The following is a 9,032-nucleotide window of genomic DNA, read 5'->3' as shown; positions in this document are numbered from 1 at the left end:
GCTGGATATAAAGTCTGTTTGGGATTTAAGTCAGTCGGAGTTGTTCAGTGATGAAAATATGTAAACCGTGATAAAGACCACAGAAGGCTTTGTTGGTACACACATACAATTCTCCATCATACTCTCTCACACACACAAATGAAACATTCACACAATCTCTCATGCTTGCAGTAGGTTTGTGATATTCTAAACATTGTGTAAACATATCTGTACATGGCAACTGTCGCCATGGTAACCGGCCAACAGTCACAACAACCATGCTGGCCTTTAAACATAGGACAGTTGAGAAATGTAATATTTTGTGTAAGCACAAAAACTGGAGGGTTATTTCTTATCACATAATTCTGATATAGTATATATATATACAGTATATCTGTCACTCTTATCACATCATTTCACATATACCCTCTGTTTGTCCTACATCAGAGAACTGTTGTGAGCAACACAGACGCCGTATCTCTGAAAGGAGGAAGTTGTTGCTATGTTTTGAGAGTATTTGTAACAACTACTCATAAATGCACCCTTAGTAGGACAGAAAAGATCCCACTGGTCAGTGGCCTGGACTATCTACCCTGTATTTGTCACGTGACCGAATAACACTCTCTCCTTTCTATATTAACACTCAGTAATGTTTACAAACCAAGTACGCCTGATAAGGGCAGAGTTATACATGTCCTGTTGTCACGTATTACAATTCAGGTTTGTAGGTTTACAGTAAACGACACTAGTGTAGTTAAAAGGTGTCTGTCTGAATAACATTTTTCATTCTGCAGACTGCCTATAGAGGTGAGTGTTCAGTAACCTGGGGAAGAAAAACATTTGCTGAGCATCCATCATATCTTGAATAAGTAAAGTGTCTGTGTACGGAGAAAGGTGTGTCTGTTCTGAAATGGATCCAGACAAAGTCTGGAAAAGTAGTGCAGAGGTGTTGGGAGGCTACTGTTGCCAGGGCGACGTAAACAAAGTTCACACATTTACAGGTTAGAAACACGCAACACTTAAATATGCTAGGAGACTTGTTTTTTTAAAACACACCGTGCTGGGCTGTGTTGAGTGTGTGTGCCTGTATTTGAAGATGTTTTTGCACTTGGGCTAAACTTCTCACCCACCTTGACCTTATCCCTTATCAGATGTATGGCTGCGACGAGATGCAAAGTAAGAGTGCCACAGAATAAATAATCAGTTATCTCGGTTCTCTGTTCATGTGAACTCAAACAAATATGAGGCATACGAAAAGAGAGATACAAGTGCAGCCCTGTGGGAAAGAAAGCACTAGCACCACATCAAAGAACCTGTTTTGGAATGAGTTGTATCTCCTCTGAGTATTTCACAACAGACAAAAATACAGCATTGCAGAACACTGCTGTTTTTCTCAGCCAGAACCTCTCTGTTTTAAAAGCTGTCTGTCCGCAAAGGTGTGAGAAAGCCGTGCAAGATAAGACAGCTGCAGAAATGAGCTGCCTCTCTCTCACACTCTCCATTGGGTGTGCTATTTCAAAGCACAGTGTCAATGTTAGCTCCATCGGTGGCACATCAACATACCTCATATAACTGTGTGCCTGGCATGAACCAGGAAACATGTACTACTTGTAATAGGCCCTGTGGTGTCAGCAACTGTGTGGTATATTAGCTGGTATGGCTGTGTGTTTTAAAGCCTCGTGACACAATCAAGATTTGAAAGGCATGTGTGTTTTTGATTACCTTGACCTCAGAGTGCAAGTATTTTTTTTTTCCATTTAACATTTTCCATACACCATATAGGGATCTGGAGACTGCACTTTGCCTCTGCCAAGGGAAAAGGGTAAGAGAAATGTGGTGGCAAACAAGTTCACGATCCAAGACCGAGCACATTCTTTCCCTCTGTAGCAAATGTAACACCACTCTCCTGTTTTCTGTCGTATAATTGATGTAATGAACGAATGGCAAATTATCATATTGAAATTATGTTATAAGGTTTCATATGTCGCTGTCTTAAGGAAGCGTGGTTTATGTACAAAACAATGTCTGACAGCATCTCATAGGCAATAATGATGAACAGTTTGCTGGTACCGTGCACAGGAGCAACATCTTCTCAGACACGATGTGATACTTGTAGTGATGATGTAAAGGCAGAACAAAGAGCTGGCACCGCTATAAAAGTGAATGGGTAATCTGTGTGCATAGATATTCAATATTTTGGACACTTTAAAAACGATGTAATACAATTCACAAGAACTCACCCACTGCCAGCAAAGTCTGAAATTAAGTTGAAAATTAATTAAAGAATGAATTGCAAAATGAATACATGTTCAAACCCTGTAGGCTACTGGCCGCTTAGCGCTCCTTTTTTGTTACACTCAGAAACGACTACAGGCTACATTGAAAGCCGTCAGCACACACCAGCCCTGTAATGGACTACATTATCCACAATCCAGTTCGCGCAATTAATGACGCGGCAATTTTTTTCTCCTCCTTTCTTCAGCTAGCGATACAACTCCACCAAAATCTGTTTATGTTCAGAACAGAAGAAGCCACGGAGTGAAGGGCACACGTTGAGTGAAGTCGCTCTGCTCTTTTTGATGAATGTAGCAAAAAAAGCCAAATCGAAGGACGTAAAACAATACATATCTAGGCATAGAGCACTCGATCGGCGCGTTCTTTTAGTGGTGTGTTTTTTTTACTTTGCATCGTTGGAAGACCGCTTACCTGCCTTTGTTAGCTGTATTGGCTAGCTTACATTAACCAAAGCTCGCTAGCTTGGAAGCTAGATATATGTTAGCCAGCTACGTAGCTGTTAGTTGGACGGCAGATTGTTTTTACTGAGCTAGCTGGCTAGCAAGCATCTGCTGGCTGGCTTTTACACCAGCCAGTTCGTCGGAGGACTCTTCGTATATCGCTGTCGTTCTGGACAAGTAAGGATCAACGTTAGAGCATCACTGTAAGTAGCCAAAACCCCACAGTTTATATTCCCATAGACCTGTAAACATTACACCAAGTCAGTCTGCGTTAACATTAATGTAACCTACTAGACGTGGCTTGTTGGATCGCTAACGTATGCTGTCCATATAACTTGCACAACACGATCACACAATGTTGGCTCGCTTTGTAACTTAGCATGCGATACTTCAGACTTTGTAGTTATTATGAACTTGGGCCACACAGTTTCTTAGGCTTTATATATGTCAGATTTGGTCTGCAAGTTTTATGACAGTTGCAGTGTCATATTACCAGACTTGATCACCTAATGTTACCTCGCTATCATAGTTGTTAAGGAGCTAGATAGCTCGTTATATATATAAGTAACTTTAGCTAGAAGTTGATTTAGCTGTTTAAGTGAAATTCCTGTCCTGTCCTTTCATCCAGCTTTTGTGCAGTTTTCCTTAACGTGGCATTGAATTGATCATTTTAAATCAGGGTATACGTTCGCACGAATGGCAATGTTAATTCGAACAAGATACATTTATCCAGTTATTACTGCGTGGCGGATAACTTTAACGTACATTTCTAGGTTTGTGTAACTTCTCAGCTGTGTATTTTTCCCAAATAAAAGATAATGTGTTCAGTTGCCCTGTAAAACATGGAATCATGTTAATTGTGTGGGAAATGTTCTTATTCGGACGGAACGGTGAACTCATTTGGCTGCTGTGGCCTTGTTCACCAGCTCGTGCTGATCAAAGTTGCCCCACCATGAGGTACTATTGCATTTGAGGCACGCTCTTCCAGCACGCAACATATAAGGTTACCCCGTGTTGTTTGTTGTGTAGTACGCCTAAATGAGCAGTCATAGTTTGTGAGCTTGCGTGCTTAGTATTGTTCTGTTGTATTAAAAAGTGATTTGCATATTAATATAGCGTCCTCTCTTAGTTGAGCATCTGGCCGAGCGGAGCGAGCCATTGTCCCGTGATTTGAATCACTTTTGTTGACATCCCTACCACCCCCAACCAACCCTCCTCCCTTTCAAGAACCATAGCTGAGACTCATGCGAATACACTTTATTTTACCTTTGTTTTAGAATTACACATCTTCATACGACCAACAGCTTGTTTAATGCTTTTTGTTAAGAAAATGTATTTGTGAGGAATCTCCACTATTTTGAAAACGTTGAGAAGTTAACTTTAAACAACAGTCGTTATTATCTCTGTGTGTGGATTGTGGAAGCAGAATTTACTGCTATCCTGGTTATAATATGACAGTGAGGCGTTAAGCCTGATAAACTGTCCTGCACATTTTGTATGCATCATTTAACTTGGAGGAAAAAATGAGTGCGCATTTGTCGGCCTGGAATGGGTGGGGTATTGTGTTGGGTATGCCTCGATAAGGCAATCAAGACAAATGAAATGCACGCATCTGAATGCACTGGCCAGCCTCCGTGCTATCGGCTTCCCTTTCCGGAAACCTGATCCTTGCCAATTGCAGCAGGGTGGCTGTGAAGCTTAGGGATAGCGATCTGGAGAGACTTGTCCGCCTAAGCGCGTTCTATTCCCCTGCTTTTTTTTCGTATATTTTGCACTTCCGCTTACGTTTGCCACGGCTGGAACCCGACAGTGTTGTTATACTTGAGGCAGTCAGACATTTCACCATACCGGTATTTTTAGCGTAGATCCATGTGCTGTACTAATAGTCTCCTGTAGTGCGACGTATTTAGGTCCAGATGGTGGAGGTATATCCACCAGGCATATCAGAGACAGGGAGCAGGAATGAACAAGGAACAGCAGTGAAGCAGCATGTCAACATTGCGAACGGCCTGCTCTGTGAGTATGCAAAACCTTGTTTGGATAGGTCAAGAAGGTGTGTTTTCTAAGGAGCTTGGGGGCTAAACCGAATTCAAAGTGGAATCAGGGCTTACAGTCCCGACCTCTAACCTCATAATGGGTGTGGAAGCAGATTGGCTGCGGCTGCAAACCTGCACAGTTTGGTTCAGACATAGAGCTGCAGGGTCTTGTTATTGGGCTGGGCTTGGTTACATTTCACTCCTCCTCCTTCACGTTTCCTTTCCTTTTCGATAAGCACTGGATGCCACAGATATTGGTGCCAAATCACCGCAGGGATGAGAATGTTCTGGATTGGGATGTTACCCTGGGAGTAGTCGAGAGGGAAATACAGTGTGCTGGGATGGTGAACATGATGGAAGTTGTTTTTTTTTTTTTTGTGGGGATTATGTTTGTAATGGAAAGTAGGTCAGACAGTGGCCACATTAGCTGCTGTTTTACTGGGGTAGGAAAGGAAAACGCAGTAAAAACAGAAAGAAGGAAGGTCCCCCCCCTCCCCCTAAAAGTGCTGCTGATTTGACTTTTATTCCTCCTCTTCCCCCCTCTTTTCCCCCACTTTTTATGTCTCCTCCACCATGCTGACACAAACAGGATCATTTACACACACGGCCTGCTCCTGTTACCTTCAGCGCCTCTAGTGCAAACACTACTTACTTCTCTGATTCTGAAAGGGGAAAAAAAAACATACCAAATTTGTAATCAACCCATAAGGGTGTTTATTCCTCTCCCTCTCTTGCTCACACACACACACACTAACACACACACACACACTCACACACACTCACACACACACACACACACATATAAATATGCACAAATTGCTATCCTAAGCGTTACCTCTGGAAAACCTGCCCAACTTATAATGACACCATAAGGCTGTTTTTGCTTCTCACATACTCGCACAAGTGTCCTACGCATGTTTCTGTAGTTTCTCCCTTTTCTGGGCATGATTAATGGGCACTGTCATTGGGGAAATTAGTTTTTACAGGGAGGTAAGTGTGTGTGTGTGTTTATGCCTTAGGTTTCTTCTGACAGGTTGAGCTGTTGAAAATAGCGCAATCCTTTTTCATCTCAAGGGGAGGAGAGAACTGTAATGGGATGTCCTTCACTCTGGTTCCCATATACTTTTGCACGTACACACACACACACACACAAACACACACGCACAGAAAATGCTGACCTCTGGGACTCGACCGGTTTTAGTGGGCCTTCCATTGCGCCTGCACATTTCTTCATTTGTGGTTTTGCGTTTAGCACAGAAGCCTACATCAGGTGTGTGCGGTGTGTGGTTGCACAGTCTTATAACAAGCTCTTTGTGGTGAGTTTGTGTGTGGGGTGCTTGGTTGCTAAAAACCCTTAGGCTAGTTCTGCTAGTCATGCACTTTCAGTCAATGCACGCCACCCCCCCATCCCCAAACACAGGCTTGCACACGTGCAGTCGCCCACAGAACCTTCCACTCGAGCTTGCCTCATGATCTGCAGGATGGGCCCGTCTCTTTCATGCCTGAACCAGATCTGTTTCCTGCCCCCCTCTCATTCCCTTACTCTGCTTCCTGTATGGATGCAAGCCTTCTCCTCCTCCTCCTCCTCCTCGTCCCCGTCCAAAACACATGTGCATGCTCACACTCACCACACAGTGGTGGTCATATATACATAGTCATGTGAGTTACTGAAAACCCATGAACAGACTAAGACCTGTTAGCGGGGTAGCGTTTACCTATGGAGTAAGACAAATGTTTGTTTGTTTTTGTTGGGGAATAGAACATGGTAGGAAAGGGATAAAGACTTGAAAAAAAAAAACATTTCAGTGGCAACTCTAGATTCCCAAAGCTGTTATGGTATTTGAAGTATCACAGGACCTCAAGTGCTCTGCTCTTACATACTGGTGTTCTGCTGCACCATATCTCTGACAGGGTCCTCTGTTATCGACCCCCCCCCTCCCCCCCCCCCCCCCTTCCTGGCATGGATTTCCCTTCTGCCAGTTTTTCTGTCTGCTTTGCTCCATCTGTCCAGCTCTTTCTCCATCACTTTCTCATCTCTACGCCCCCCCCCCCCCATCTTTGACCGTCTATCCCTCCCTCTTCCCCTGCTTCTGTTGGATTCTGGGAAAGTCACATGTTATGTTCCCAAAGCAGGAAGTTGGTGCTTGAGTTATGGAGAACATGGTGAAGGAATATTGTTTTTTTTCAACCTGCCTGCAGCTCATCTGCATTAATGCCTCTGAATAATTCAATAGCCCATGAAACTCAAGCAGCCAATAGGTCCTCCAACCAGTTACATGACACACACCTTGTGGCAAAAACCTATCTTTGATGCAAGTGATGTAACAAGGGCCGGCTTGTGTAGCCTATTTGTGTGTGTGTCTGTGTGTGTGTGTTAGTTAATATGACCTGAATAATCATGTGACATTAATTTACTGTTGATTAGAAAGCAGCTGTGCTTGACACACACACACACACACACACACACTGCCCATCACTCTTTTCAGGGTGGGGTTGATCACAGTTCCTGATGCTGTGCTCAGTAATCAGCGCCAGATGGAGTGTGTGTGTGTGTGTGTGTGTGTGTGTGTGGGGGGGGTGCGGGCTAGACATGATGGTGGTGTTCAACACACACACATGCCATCTTTATTTTCTCATTGGGAAGTTCAGGTGCTGTGTATTATAAGCTGGTGCAATTTTAACTATTCTAAGAATGTGTTAATGCGCCGTGGCATGTTTGGTATTTAAAACAAACACACACTCACACACACATGTTTCTCAGACCGTAACAGTTTGTTCTCAAAACGCAATCCGCACCACTCCCAGCACTCAAGCCCAAAGCGTCCATCTTTGACGTGTGATGTCCGCTCGTCCCTCTCCTGGGTCAAGCCCCTCCGGTTTCTCACCCCCTTGTGGCTTTTAATACAGAGCCCTGGGCTGGAAAACACCTTTGTCCCTCCAGAACTACCGTAAGCCAATTAGCCCTGCTCTCTGCACTGAATGGCACACTGTAAGCTCTTATGTGGTCAGACTGTCCCGCACTGTCCCCCCCCCCCCCCCCCCCCCAGAAGAGCCAAACAGGACCCAGGGGATTAGCAGCCAACAGGGGCCATGGGCTTGAGTGTTGGGCCAGGCAATAAACCCCCCCTCCTTCATCCCATCCTCCCTTCATCCATCCTATAATCTACAGGCTGTGGAGTGTTGGCGACTGACGTGTCTGATGACCCAGTTGTTGTCATTTCACCATTTGGCTCTTTCCTAGAAGGTGAGAAGGTGGCAGGGATGGGCAGGGGTTGGTTTTGCCTTTTACTAGCACTTTGTCAGCAGCCAGCACAGCAGTGAGCCAGAGCTGAGCAGTCAACCCTGACCTGGCAACACTTTATGAGCAGTCGTCCATGACCTGGCAACACTTGTGCTCCCTTTAAAAGTTAAATACCAGAACCTACACCTTCAGTAGCACGAGAGTAGAGATGATTATGTGTGTGTGTTTGTGTCTGTTTGTCTGTTTGTCTTTCTATCCCTCTCTCACAGAAGCAGAATTACTCATTTCCTGTCAGAGCTGAGCTTGAGAACTCGTTTGCTTTCCCACTTTTTATGCTGTCGGCTCATTTGCTGCAATACCCCAGAGTACACGTATGAGTCTACATGCCCATGTGGCTTACTTGCGGTTGAGATTGCTGTTCTCACCACACGTATTCGGGGCCCTCCTTATGTAGCCATCTTGGTTCTTCTTCTTAGAAGGAAACTGAGATTGGCACAGAAGCACAAGCCGTGAACCAGAGCAGCAGCCTAGGTGCCATGGTGCCATGGTGTGTTGTCTGGTCTAACCTTTCTCATGTCTTGTTGTGGATGCCCAGTGGTGTGTTGCCTGGTCTAGCCTTCCTCATGTCCTGTTGGGTTTGTCTGGGCTTGACTGTACGGCTCTCAGAGGCTAGATGCTCAGAGCTGTGTGCTGGTTCTTGCTGATGCAGAATGCCCGTGTGAGGGACGAGCGCTCGCCTTCTGAAGCGAAGCGTTTGATCCAACGTGCTCTGCAGCTTCAAAGACCCGCTGTCTTCTCTTGTGGTTTTTCTTCACACTTTCTGTTTTTGTAGTTGTGTTCTAGTTTATTGCGCAAGGGGACACAAGTTCCTTGCCACTCTGGTGAGTCAGATATGTGACTGTGTGTGCGTTAGAACAGCGTTATGGGTTGGCTTATACAATGCTGTTTGTGCGAGAGAGAGAAAGAGACTTCTCTGCCAGCTTGTGCATCTTTATTTTCCTGGTCCAGCAGAGGTGTGGAAATCCTGCATCACGTGTGTCT

The 9,032-nt window shown here is 44.7% G+C and overlaps 1 protein-coding gene across 2 annotated transcripts in view; it reads left to right on the top strand.

Moving 5' to 3' along the window:
* Positions 1–2,518: 2,518 nt before the first annotated feature.
* peli1b (pellino E3 ubiquitin protein ligase 1b) overlaps positions 2,519–9,032 on the top strand; it is a 44,847-nt gene continuing 38,333 nt past the window's right edge. The window contains exon 1 of one of the 2 annotated variants that reach the window (XM_080848935.1): positions 2,519–2,917. The gene's annotated coding sequence lies outside the window, so the exon portion shown is untranslated. Of the gene's footprint in view, positions 2,918–4,619; positions 4,731–9,032 lie in introns of those variants that run through there. The other variant, XM_080848936.1, reaches the window with a different exon arrangement.

Source organism: Sprattus sprattus, assembly GCF_963457725.1.
Source record: "Sprattus sprattus genome assembly, chromosome: 12".
In the NCBI taxonomy this organism is placed as follows: domain Eukaryota; kingdom Metazoa; phylum Chordata; class Actinopteri; order Clupeiformes; family Clupeidae; genus Sprattus; species Sprattus sprattus.
The sequence above is the reverse complement of the archived record's forward strand: the minus strand, read 5'-3'. Positions and strand labels throughout refer to the sequence as shown.